We start from the raw sequence: 13,511 nt of genomic DNA on the forward strand, positions 1-13,511 counted from the left end.
GGCGCGGTCTCTAGAGCTCAGTAGTTGTGGCGCACGGGCTTAGTTGCTCCGTGGCATGTGGGATCTTCCCAGACCAGGGCTCGAACCTGTGTCCCCTGCATTGGCAGACGGATACTTAACCACTGCGCCACCAGGGAAGCCCAGAGTGATAACTTTTTAAAAATAATAATCCCTTAACATATTTAGTTATTGCTCTTTATTCTGTAGTTCTAGGTTGACAAACTTTGTCTGTAAAGGGCCAGAGAGTAAATATTTTAGGCTTTGAGGACCAAATGGTCTCTGTCTCTCAACTCTTCTATTGACAAGGAGCCACAGATATAAACAAGCGCAAGTGGATGTATTCAAATAAAACTTCATTTACAGAAACATGTATTGGGCTGGATTTGACTTGGGACAAAACTTTGCTGACCCTGGTTGGAAATTATAAACACCCCCCAAAGCAAATCCATTACTTGTTGTGACAAAGGGTTCGTAGACTCATAGGTACTTCTGTGAAGAGAACTAATAATGGTAATGGTACTTCTATGAAGAGAACTAATAATGGTAATGATGGGGTTCAGGACATGTTACCCCAAAATATGGCACCTTGGCATATTGAACATTTTAAGCTGAAGGAATTTGAGAAATGGCACATGCAGTAAGGATGTTCTGACCTTTCCTGAAGCAGGTCATAAAACCCTCTTGTGAGAGATTTATGCCCTCCCCATACCAGGAGGAAAGGAGCATCTTTATCTCTGAAGACAAAGGGACACAGAGGACTCTGAATAAATATTAGCCTTGCTAAGTTTCTCCAGTTTCCTACACTTACCTCATACCTTTTGTCCTATTATATCTTTCCATTCTTCAGCAAACTTAGCATAAAAACCCATTTCTTCAGGTTCTCATTCCCTTATGAAGGCTCTCATGATAATACTTACATTATATGAATTTGTATGCTTTTTTCTTGTTAATATGCCTTTTGTTACAGGGGTCTCAGTCGAGAACTTAAAAGGGTAGAGGAGAAAGATATTATTCCTCCCCTACAATAATAAAGTGTTCATTAGGAAGGCTCCATATTAAAATCAGGGTATGCATATTCTGTGACTCTGTGTGATGAACTGTGTACAAAACATCTCTCATTCCTGGAAAATATGAAGATATTTGTCCAAGATAGCTAACAAAATATTTCATGTATTCGATTATGACTTTGCTTGGTAAAGTTTGCCTTAGTTACAAGTGTAAATTTCAGAGAGTAGGTTTTACTTCTATTTTGTTTCCCCTTCTATAAGACTATACTTTTTTATATTTAGCAAGTAACCAAAGATGACTACTACTCTTGTTAAAATAGTCCAACAAATCAAATTCACTTCTGTTGAAGATTTAGTTCCACAGTTTTTCATTCTGGGTTATAAGGAGTAGATAAGGACATGACTAACATCAGTGACTAGAACCTATACAACTTGTGGTGCTCCCTATATTGAGATCATTTCCCCCGATTTAAAGCTGAGTCACTAATTAAGGACTAACAAATGATCAATTATGATTCAAGTAAAAGTACTATCATTAAGTAGAACTTGGAAGAACTAAGAGTCCTTGTCCTCATGGTCGTATTCAAATTAAACAAATATATTTTTAAAGTGGAAATAGAGGAAATAGAAGCAAGAAGTATATGATGGTAGATATGAGCTGCCGCTTCTTGCCAGTTTTTACTATGAAAGAGAACTAATATTTATTAGTTTTAGTACTAATATTTTAGAACTAATATTTATTAAAACTAGTATTTCTTATTTAGTGAGAGAACTTTCCAGTTGCCTCTTGGGATAACTGAGGATGGAGGAATTACCTTTAAGCAGATCATTCTTGTTTTGTGAAGAATAATTTGAGAGGTTCCCTTTAGTTCTGTAAATGTAGTGAGTAGACCCCATTGTCCTGATAGTTAATACTTGATAGTAATTGTTATTATTATAATGTTAACAGTAGCAACTTTTATCAGTGACATAGGCCTTGCTCTGCAAAGCTCTTTGCTGGGGAGGAACCTAACCAACCTTTACAGGAGGAACCTATTGCCCCTGGTAGGTAATTTGTATATGCTATTTAATTAAATTTAAATCATTTAAATTTAATTAAAATTTAAAATTTATGTGTATTTTATTTAATCTTCATAACAACACTATGAAGTAAGTGTAGCCGATGAAAAAGCTGAGATCCATCTAAAGAGACTGAATGAATTACCCAAGACCACAAAGCTTAGAACTGGCTGATCTGGGATTCAAACACATGTCTATTTGGCCCCAGACTTTCCCATTTCACCGTGCTAGTGAAGATAAGTTACCATGAAATTGTAACTCCACCCACAAGAAGAGAGGAGAGCACTTTACTGAATTTATTGATGAGTTCTAGTAGTTTTTTTGTGGCATCTTTAGGATTTTCTATGTCATGTGCAATGACCGTTTTACTTCTCCCCTTCCAATTTGGATTCCTTTTATTTCTTTTTCTTATCTGATTGCTATGGCTAGGACTGCCAATACTATGTTGAATAAAAAGTGGCAAGATGGGGCTTCCCTGGTGGCGCAGTGGTTGGAAGTCCGCCTGCTGATGCAGGGGACGTGGGTTCATGCCCCGGTCTGGGAGGATCCCACATGCCGCGGAGCGGCTGGGCCCGTGAGCCATGGCTGCTGAGCCTGCGTGTCCGGAGCCTGTGCTCCGCAATTGGAGAGGCCACAACAGTGAGAGGCCCGCGTACTGCAAAAAAAAAAAAAAAAAAAAAGTGGCAAGAGTAGGCATCCTTGTCTTGTTCTTGATCTTAGAGCAAATGCTTTCAGCTTTTCACTGTTGAGTATGATGTTCACTATGGGCTTGTCATATATGGTCTTTATTATGTTGAAGTACATTTCCTCTATACCCACTTTGTTAAGAGTTTTTATCATAAATCGATCTTGAGTTTTTACAAAACCTTTTTCTGTACCTACTGAGATGATCATATGATTTTTATTCTTCATTTTGTTAATGTGATGTATCGTTTGATTTGTGAATACTGAACCATCTTTGCATCCTTGGAATTAATCCCACTTGATCATGGTGTATGATCTTTTTAATACACTATTGAATTCATTTTGATGAGGATTTTTACATCTACGTTCATCAGTGATATTGGCCTGTAATTTGTGTTTGATATCTTTCCCTGGTTTTGGTATCAGGATGATGCTGGCCTCATAGAATGATTTCAGAAGCATTCCTTCCTCTGCTTTGGAATAGTTTGAGAAAAATAGGTGTTAACTCTTCTCTAAATGTTTGTTAGAATATTCCTCTGTTGCCTCATTTTGCTTGATTCACTGCTTTTATTTCTACGTATTTGGTAGGTTGGTTGCATTTTCCAGTCTTGGAGAAGTGGTCTTATGTAGGAAACATCCTGTGGGGCTCAGCAGCACACTCCCTTGCGGTCACCAGAGCTATATGCTCTAGGAGTTCCCTCTATGTGAGCTGCTTGAGTCCTTCTGTTGTGTCAGAGGGTACTGTGGGTGTGCTGGTAGGTGTGGTTGGCCTCTGGTCCGGTTGGTGGTCAGGCCCTGCCTAGTGCAGAGGCTGCCAGGCTCTGGTGGGCAGGATTGGGTCCTGGCATGACTGGCTGCTTGGCCAAGGGAGTCCTGGTCTTGGTGCCAGCCCACTGGTGGAGCAGGGCCATGTCACAAGGCAGCTGGCTACAGAGCTCGTGGGAGGGACAGGGGTGCTTGGGCTAGTAGTGCTGGCTCACTGGTTGGCAAGCTGGATCCCAGGTTAGCTGGCTGTAGGGTCGGGGGTCCTGGAGCTAGTGTCAGCCTGCTGGTGGGTGAGGCTGGTTCCTGACAATGATGGCTGTGGGATCCATGGTGTCCTGGAGCTGGTATTGGCCTGCTGGGTAGGTGGGCCAGGTCTTGACATGACTGGTTATGGGGCCACTGTGGCCCCAGGGTTCATGTAACCCCACTGGTGGGTGAGGCTGGTCCCAGGGCTAGTGCTGGCCCACTGGTGAGTGGGGACAGGTCCTGGGCCCTCTGGTGGGCAAGCCCAAGTCTCAGGGAGACTGCAGGTTCAGGTGGCTCTCAGCAGCCAACCTGCTGGTGGGTATGGCCGTGTCCCACCCAGCTAGATGCCTGGCCTGGGGTGTCCTAGTACTAGAGCCAAATGGCTGGCGGGCGAGACCAGGTCCCAGCGCTCATCAGCTAGAGGGAGGATTCCAAAATGACACTTGCCAGTACGGTGTCCTCATGTTGGGATGAGATCCCAGAAATGGCTGCCGCCAGCATCTATGTCCCCAGGGTGAGTCCCAGTTGTCTCCTGCCAGGAGACAGTTTCTTGGTACTTGGGACCGGGGCACGAACCCGTGTCCCCTGCATCGGCAGGCGGACTCAACCACTGCGCCACCAGGGAAGCCCTTTGTGGTTCTTTCATTTTTAGTTGTAGATCTTTTCTGCTGTTCTTCGTGTGGTTCTCATCCGTAGTTGCTCTGCAAATAGTTGTGATTTTGGTGTGCCAAACTTACGTGGGAGGAGGTGAGCTCAGGGTCTTCCTACTCTACCATCTTGGCCTGAATCCTAGATTATTTGTTAATATCTTTATTGAGCAAAATAAAATGCTGGTACCATATTTTGATTTCCAATTTTTTTTTTTTTTTTTGGAATTTTCCTTGCCTATAAAATCCCAAAGTTTGGGCATCATTGTTCTAATTACACACAAACTAGCTGATGGAATATTTATTGTTTAGGACACAGATTATTTTTTTCAGGACTTCCCTGGTGGCACAGGGCTTAAGAATCCGCCTGCCAAGGCAGGGGACACGGGTTCAATCCCTGGTCTGGGAAGATCCCATATGCTGCGGAGCTACTAAGCCTGTGCGCTTCAACTACTGAGTCTGCTCTCTAGAGCCCACGAGCCACAACTACTGAGCCCGTGTGCCACAACTACTGAAGCCTGTGTGCCTAGAGCCCATGCCCTGCAACAAGAGAAGCCACTGCAATGAGAAGCCCATGCACCACAATGAAGAATAGCCCCTGCTCGCCGCAACTAGAGGAAGCCCGCCCACAGCAATGAAGACGCAATGCAGCCATAAATAAATAAACAAAACAAAACAAAAAAAACACTGTTACAACTCAACAGCAAATAATGATTTATTTGCTGATTTTTAAAATGAGCAAAGGACTTGAATAGACCTTTCTCCAAAGATGATATGCAAATGGCTAACAAGCACATAAAAGATGCTCAATATCACACATCATCAGGGAAATGCAAATCAAAACCACAGTGATGTACAGCTTCACACTCATGAGGATGGCTACTTTCAAAAACAAAACCAGGGCTTCCCTGGTGGCGCAGTGGTTAAGAATCTGCCTGCCAATTCAGGGGACACGGGTTCGAGCCCTCATCCGGGAAGATCCCACATGCTGTGGAGCAACTAAGCCCGTGTGCCACAACTACTGAGCCTGAGCTCTAGAGCCCACAAGCCACAACTACTGAAACCTACGCACCTAGAGCCTGTGGTCCGCAACAAGAGAAGCCACCACAATAAGAAGCCCTTGCACGCAACAAAGAGTAGCCCCCGCTCACCGCAACTAGAGAAAGCCCACGCGCAGCAACAAAGACCCAATGCAGCCAAAAATAAAAAAATAAAAATAAATTTATTTTTTAAAAAAGTATTGTGAAGGTACATGATAGATTAATTGCATTAAAAGCCCAATTAATGGCTTCCCTGTATGTCCTTTGCTCTGTAACTTCTCACATTGGCTCTGGCCTTGGTACATCAAGTACAGTCAAAAAGATGCTATGTGACTTCTGAGGCTAGGTCACAAAAAGGATGCAGTTTCTGCCTTGCTTTCTCTCTTCATCTGGAACACTCACATTTGGGACCATGCCAGAATGCTATGAGGAAGCCCAAAGTAGCCAATGTGGAGAGACAGCATGGAGAGACCCATGGGTAGAGAACTGAGACCCCCCTAGCTGACCCCCTAGCCAGCATCAACTTCACCAGAAAGATAATGGGTGGCAAAAAAGCACTGAAAAGATACTCAACATCATTATTCAAAAGGGATGTGCAGGGCTTCCCTGGTGGCGCAGTGGTTGAGAGTCTGCCTGCCGATGCAGGGGACACGGGTTCGTGCCCCGGTCCGGGAGGATCCCACATGCCGCGGAGCGGCTGGGCCCGTGAGCCATGGCTGCTGAGCCTGCGCGTCCGGAGCCTGTGCTCCGCAACGGGAGAGGCCACAACAGTGAGAGGCCTGTGTACAGCAAAAAAAAAAAAAAAAAAAAAAGGGATGTGCAAATTAAAACAGCAATGAAATACCACTACTTACATACTAGAATCACAAAAATTAAACAGACTGAACATAGCAAGTGCTGGCAAGGATGTGAAAGAACTAGAACCTCAGACGCTGCTGAATGTAACGTAAGATGGTGCAAGCACTTTCTGAAATAGTTCGGCAGTTTCTTACACGGTTAAACATAGACAATGTACACCTTCCATATGATCCAGCCATCTGCTCCTAGGTGTTTACCCAAGAGAAAAGAAAACTATATCATTACAAAAATTTGTACCTGACTGTTCACAGCAGTTTTATTTATAACAGTACAAAACTGGAAAAAAAATACATGTTCAGTTATCAACAGTGGTGTATATTCATAGAGTTGAATACTACTCCATGATAGAAAGGAATTAACTAAACACTGGGATACCACTATAATCATATTGGAATGGCTTATATCCAAAACACCGACAACTCTAAACATTAGCAAGGACGTGGAGCAACAAGGAACTCTCATTCATTGCTGGTGGGAATGCAAAATGGTACAGCCTTCCAAAATAGAAGACAGTCTGGCAGTGTCTTGCAAAGCAAAATAGAGTCTTACCATAAAATCCAACCATCACACTCCTTGGTATTTACCAAAAGGAGTTGAATACTTATGTCCACACAAAAACCTGCACGTGATGGTTTACAGTAGCCTTAAAATTGCCAAAACTTGGAAGCAACTAAGATGTCTTTCAGTAGGTAAATGGATAAACTCTGGTACATCCAGACAATGGAATATTATTTGGCACTGAAAAGATCTATTAAGCCACAAAAAGACATAAGGGAAACTTAAATGCATACTACTAAATGAAAGAAGCCAGTCTGAAAAGGCTTGTACTATATTATTCCAACTATATGACATTCTGGAAAAGGCAAAGCTATAGAGACAGTAAAAAGATCAGTGGTTGCCAGGGGTTCAGGGGGATGGAGGGATGAATATGTGAAGCACAGGGTATTTTCGAGAAAGCGAAACAATTCCATTATGACACTATAAAGGTGGATACATGACTGTGCATTTGTCAAAACGCTCAGAACTGTACAGCGCGAAGAGTGAACCTTGATGCAAACCAGGGACTATAGTTAATAATGTATCAATATTGGTTCATCAATTGTACATCAAATGTACCATGCTAATGCAAGATGCTAATAATAAGAGAAACTGCAGACGTAGAAGAGAAGAGAGGGGTATATGGAAACTCTCTGTAGTTTCTGTTCAATTTTTCTGTAAAACCACAGCTTCCTCTAAAAAAAAAGTGTTAGTTAATAAAAATGAATGAAATATTGATACATACAAGTTGGATAAATGTCCAAATAATTATGCTGAGTAAAAGAAACCAGACAAAAGTTACATACTGTATGGATGATTCCGTTTATATAAAAATCCAGAAAATGCAAACTAATCTATAGTGATAGAAAGCAGATCAGAAAGCAGGGACAGGCATAGGCTGTGGCGGGTGAGGGTGAGGTGCAGGGAGGGGTAGGAGGGAGGGACTACGAAGGGGCAAGAGGACACTTTTGCAGGTGATGGACATGTTCATTATTTTGATTGTGGTGATGCTTTCATGGATATATACACATGTTAAAACATCAAATCGTATACTTCAGAGTGCAGTTTATTGTATGTCAATTATCCCTCAATCAGTCTGTTTTTTAAAGGTCAAAGCCAAAAAGTAACCCAACCATTTACTAATTTTCATGACATTACAGTTGTTCATAGGCCAGTTTGAACACTGGTCCTGGCTGGACTCACTCAAGCATCTGTGGTCAAATGGCTGGCTGCCTGGGGACTGGCTAATCTAGAGGACCCTCGATGGGAAGACTCCAGAGTCCTTCCCATTATCTCCCACATCCTGCAGCAGACCAGCCTGGACCTAATCTACCCGTGATGGCAGTGATCTAGAAGAGGAGCACTTTTTAAAGCCTCTTTTTGTGTCAAGTTTCTTTTTGTGTCATTGGCCAAAGCAAGCCATACGTCTAAGTCCAGACTCCGTGTGTCAAGGGACTAAGGAATGATGGGGCAAAAGACCATTAAGGGATACAGGGATGCCATTAATTAGCTACTAATACAATTAATCTATCATGTACCTTAATGTTTTAATTTGTATTCTTTAATTCCTTCAGAAAGGTACTTTTTTTCAGTTACTTTTATGTGATGTTAATTTCTTATATATAATTTGCAATCCTTTTTAATCTTATTGAATGTAATTTAGCTACTGATTTTAAAGGTTTGCATTCATTCTTTATATGTAGAAATAGTAAGGTTTTGTCCTGACATCTGTCACATTTTCAAGTTGTTAACATTTCTTTTGCTATTTGTTTTGTTATACTTTGTTATAAAAATGTTTTAAAATAGTTTAACTTCCAGCAAAAACATGTTTAGATATTTTCCTTTGATTTCAATGATTATATAAATTGAACTTCCTTCTCTAGCTGGGACAAATCTATTTTAGTGTTTCCTTCTACTTAAAACTGTTTTACAGCTGAGGTAACAGAGGCTCAGAGAAAATTTTGTCCAAGATCAAACAGAGAGCAAGTAGTGGAGGCAAGCTTGAATCTCACTTCTTCTGACTTAAAATTTCACTCATGAAACTGTGTCAAGGTAAGAACATTTGGCTAAGTGATAAAAATCTACATTTTTGTGCAGAATGTACTTTCCACTTTTCTTTTTCCCCCCTCCCCTCTCCACCTCTTCCTTCTAATCCTCCTGCTCCCCCTCCTCCCCTCTTTTTTCATCCCCCCCTTTTTCTTCAGCATAGGGTTAGGTCTATCTATCTTTAAGTAACTACTTTTATTCATTTAATAATCTACCAGGCACTGAACTGGATGCTGGGAACTTAAAGATGACTATGCAGCAGATCCTACCCTTAGATCACAGAGGCTATAAACAGGTAAATGCAATATGGCAAATCTTTCTATTTTAAATGTTTACTAATCTGACAGGTTATATACTGTAAGTTATTTTGGTGGGTTTGCTGCTGAGTGGAAGTCTTTATGAGTGAATGGCTTTAAAATTCATTTAATGAATCCTAGTACATATATATTTTAAAATACATATATATAATATAAAAATACATTTTTTAATTGATTACTGCTTTCTATATGTTTGTTTCTGTTTAATTGCAGGATGTTTCTGGGTCCTGTGATAGCCTCCATTGTTCTGTTATCTGTTTTCTAGATAGTTCATTCTTCTTTGCTTTATTATTGTGATTGTGTAACTCACCTGGGATTTGAATTTCCTGAGAGATTATCTTCATTCTCTCTGATTCTTTGTTTTGATTATCAGAGTTAGCTCTTAAAGCTTCCTTAGTGTTCTTGTTCCTTATTCATGTTTAGAAGTTTTAACAGTCAGTGTGTTTGGCTTTCTACAATCAATATTTCCTTCTAAGTCACCTTGAAAGTAAGTAATACTGATACCTTGTATTTGTTGGGAATTCTTAACTTTGTGGCTATCTTTTCCGAATTGCCGCCAACTTCCTCTTCTCTCCAGTGTTTCCATACTTGTTCATTGAATCCATGTTTTCTTTCTGCTTTTTGAAGTTTGCTTTTTTTTTTCTCTCTTTAGTTTAAATCTTGAGTATGGGATATTTATGAATTTTGGATGGCTGATGTTAGGAGGAGTCACCTTAAACTGAACTCTAGCACCTGACTGGAAGTTCTAGGGAGACTCCAAACTCAGGGTTTCCTAACTTACATTTTTTCTAATGGACGAGTAATACATATTCATTACAGAAAAATCAGAAAAAGTTTAAAGAACAAAATGGGTATCACGCATAATCTTAGAACCCAGAGATAAACACTGTAAACACTTTTTCTAATAGGACTTTACAAATCTACATGAAAAAAATTTTTTTACATAATCAGGACAACTACTTTATAGCCTGCATTTTCCCCACTCAATGCAATAATGTGGGATTTCTTCCATGTCATTAAAAATCCTCGAAAATATGCTCAATGACTAATATTCCATAACATGGATGTACAATAATTTACTTAGCTAGTCTTGAACATGTTGGTTGTTCCCAATATTTGTTGTAATAAATAACACTAATTAATAAGCCTATTATTCATAAACTTTTGTCCCTGTCCTGAATTATTTCCTTAAGATAGAGTTTTGGAAGTGGAGTTGCTGAGTTAAAGGATATGAACATTTTCTCCCCTCTTTTTATTATGAAAGTCATATATGCTAAGGACAGATAACTCAGGGTAAAGTATAAGTCCAAGTATAGGTACAAGAAAAGCGTTAAGTCCAAGGATTCTCATCCTCATTCTCTTATTCTCAGCCTCCAGGCAACCACTAGCTGAAATTCAACATGCATGCACAAATGTGTGTGCTATTTCTTCCCACATGATTCTGATCATATTATACTTCCTCTCCTTATCCAATTGTCCAACATCACTTACTAAAAAATCTCTCTTTTCCTCACTGACTTCCTCACTTGTCATATTCTAAATTCCCTTCTGTATAGGGAGTAGGGGTCCATTTTTGATGACTCCAATCTGTTCAATTGATCTTTTGACTTACCCTTCTTCAGTAACAACTCTTCATTTTTCTGGAGTTTTTATTTTAAAATCCAGTAGAGCTAGCCCCATTTATTTATTTTTAGCCTCTGAAAATGTTAAATGCCAGATTACTTTCCAGAATTATTATGTCAGTTTACACTGGGTCCTTATCAGTACTGTAATCTTTTAGAAATTCTTTGCCAATGTGATTGAAAATGCTTATTTATTTCTCTAACGTTAGTGAGTTGATTTGTGTTAAATATGTTTACATTCTTTTTTCACGTTTCCTACTGACATTGTAAAATTGATATTATGAAATTTCATATATGTAAAAATATGTTGAACAATATATGCATATCTTTAATGTTAAAAACAAGTTCTTTGGCGTATTTATTACCAATGCATTTCCCAATTTGTCATAAGCTCTTCAATTAGTATGCTTTGTGATATAAAAAATTCAAAAATTTTATTCAGCCAATTCAATCTTCTTTTGTAATTGCTTTTATTGTTTAAATGATCCTCCCACCAGAGACCAGATGATTATTCCAGATTGTTTTTTAAAAGATTCTAGTTTGCATATTCTGGAAGTTCGAAGTATTATTGTTGTTACTGTATTTTATTTATAAATTTATTTATTTATTTTTGGTTATGTTGGGCCTTCATTGCTGTGCGTGGGCTTTCTCTGGTTGCGGTGAGCCGGGGTTGCTCTTCGTTGCGGTGCACGGGCTCCTCGTTGCAGTGTCTTCTCTTGTTGCAGAGCACGGGCTCTAGGGGGGTGGGCTTCAGTAGTTGTGGCACATGGGCTTAGTAGCTGTGGCTCGCGGGCTCTAGAGCGCAGGCTCAGTAGTTGTGGCTCACGGGCTTAGTTGCTCCACGGCATGAGGGATCTTCCTGGACCAGGGCTCGAACACATGTCCCCTGCATTGGCGGGTGGATTCTTAACCACTGCACCATCAGGGAAGCCCCTGTTATTGTTATTTTTAATAAAATGTGGAGAGGTCAAAATGGGACATTTCTGTCATGAAATTGTATTGTTATGATGTAGAGTTTTCTTTGCATTTGTATGATTGAATACTTAGAACTTAAGTATTTATAATTAAAAGTTATTTTTATAATTTAAAATTATTGTAAAACTAGGGGTATTTTTGCATTTTGTTTTTTATCCCCAAATAGTAACTGCATTTCAGTTAGCGTCTTTTGTGAAAATTACCATTATGTGTTTGAGTGATGAAGCAATTTGAAGACATAAAAGTTAAGTTCCTTTAATTAAAAAAAATATACAACATGCCTAATTAATAATGATGAGAGATGCCACTTATTGGATGCATTCAACGAGCTAGATATTGGGATTTACTCATTTTTAAAAATAACTTAGTGAAAATCAAATCGCTCATTCCTCTGTACCAATTACTGCTTCTAAGTAACTCTACAAAATAACAATAATATTAAGAATTCATATAACTTTCCTCATTTAAAAGAAAAAAATTCTTATTTGATCAAATGAGTCATAGAGGTGTTTATTATATGTGCCACTGATTAAATGGAAGCCATGAATCATTGCATTCTTTTAAGGTTTGATAATCTTCTAGGAAAGCACACCTAACTTTAATGCAGTTTCCTCAGGGTTGCAAATTTGTATTTTATACTTGTAAATGATTCAACAACTCTTAATGCTCGCATTAAGAACTGTTTACCTATAATAAAGCACTTGAACTTGCTAGACATGGAATTCCTCATTCTGCCTCTCCCACTTTGAAAAGTGCTTCCAAGAATGGACAGCCATCTCCTCTTCTGAAAATAGGAAAAACTGAAAAAACTGAAGGCACCTGGGGTCAAATTGAGCATACAAATAGGTATTTATCAGGTTGGCTTGAATTGAGATAAAATAAAATAGCTTTAGTAACAAAGGTTTTGTTGTTCCCTGCCTCCAAATCCTCTTCCTCTTGCATTTATAGGAGAAGAGACCTTCAAAACAAAAAATAAAAAGCCTGTTTCCCCTTGCAAAATTTGATGTTTGTTTCTTTTTCTCAGAGCTAGCTAAAAAGAAAAAAGAAATGTAAGCTATTTTTTTATTGTGGTAAAATATACATAATATAAAATTTACCACTTTAAGAATCTGTAAGTGTACAATTCAGTGGCATTAAGTACATTTACATTGGTGTGCAGCCACCTCCAGAACTTTTCATCAGCCGAAATGGAAACTTTATATCCATTAAACAAAAACTCCCCATTACCCCCCTCCTTCCAACTCCCGGTAACTACAGTTCTGCTCTCGATCTCTATGAATTTGTCTAAGTACTTCATATAAGTGGACTCAGACCATATCTATCCTTTTGTGTCTGGCTTCCTTCACTTAGCATAATGTCTTCAAGGTTCATCCATGTTGTAGCACATGGTCAGAATTTCATTCCTTTTTAAGGCATATGTCACATTTTGTTTGTCCATTCATCCATTGATAGACACTTGGCTTGTTTCCACCTTTTGACTGTTGTGAATAATGCTGCTTTGAACATCTGTGTACTCCATCAAGTAACACCTTAAATTGCAATGGAACCCTGTGTCCTCTTCCCATTTGCCCTCCTCTATGCCCAGGTCCCAGTCCAGAAATGAATCCCTCAGTGTAGTGACTATAGTTTCATCAGCCTCACAGGTGTAAAGAGAATTTTTTAAAACTCCCTTTACCTTTACCCTTTCTTCCTTGGCTGGGCAAAGTCC

At 39.4% G+C, this 13,511-nt stretch overlaps 1 protein-coding gene across 1 annotated transcript in view; it reads left to right on the forward strand.

Annotated features, from left to right (window-relative positions):
- Window positions 1-8,832: 8,832 nt before the first annotated feature.
- SLC3A1 (solute carrier family 3 member 1) overlaps window positions 8,833-13,511 on the forward strand; it is a 36,288-nt gene continuing 31,609 nt past the window's right edge. Inside the window, exons 1-2 of the mRNA XM_082672084.1 lie at window positions 8,833-8,895; window positions 9,108-9,184. The gene's annotated coding sequence lies outside the window, so the exon portion shown is untranslated. The remainder of the gene's footprint in view (window positions 8,896-9,107; window positions 9,185-13,511) is intronic.

This window comes from Grampus griseus, assembly GCF_964374135.1.
Source record: "Grampus griseus genome assembly, chromosome: 15".
In the NCBI taxonomy this organism is placed as follows: domain Eukaryota; kingdom Metazoa; phylum Chordata; class Mammalia; order Artiodactyla; family Delphinidae; genus Grampus; species Grampus griseus.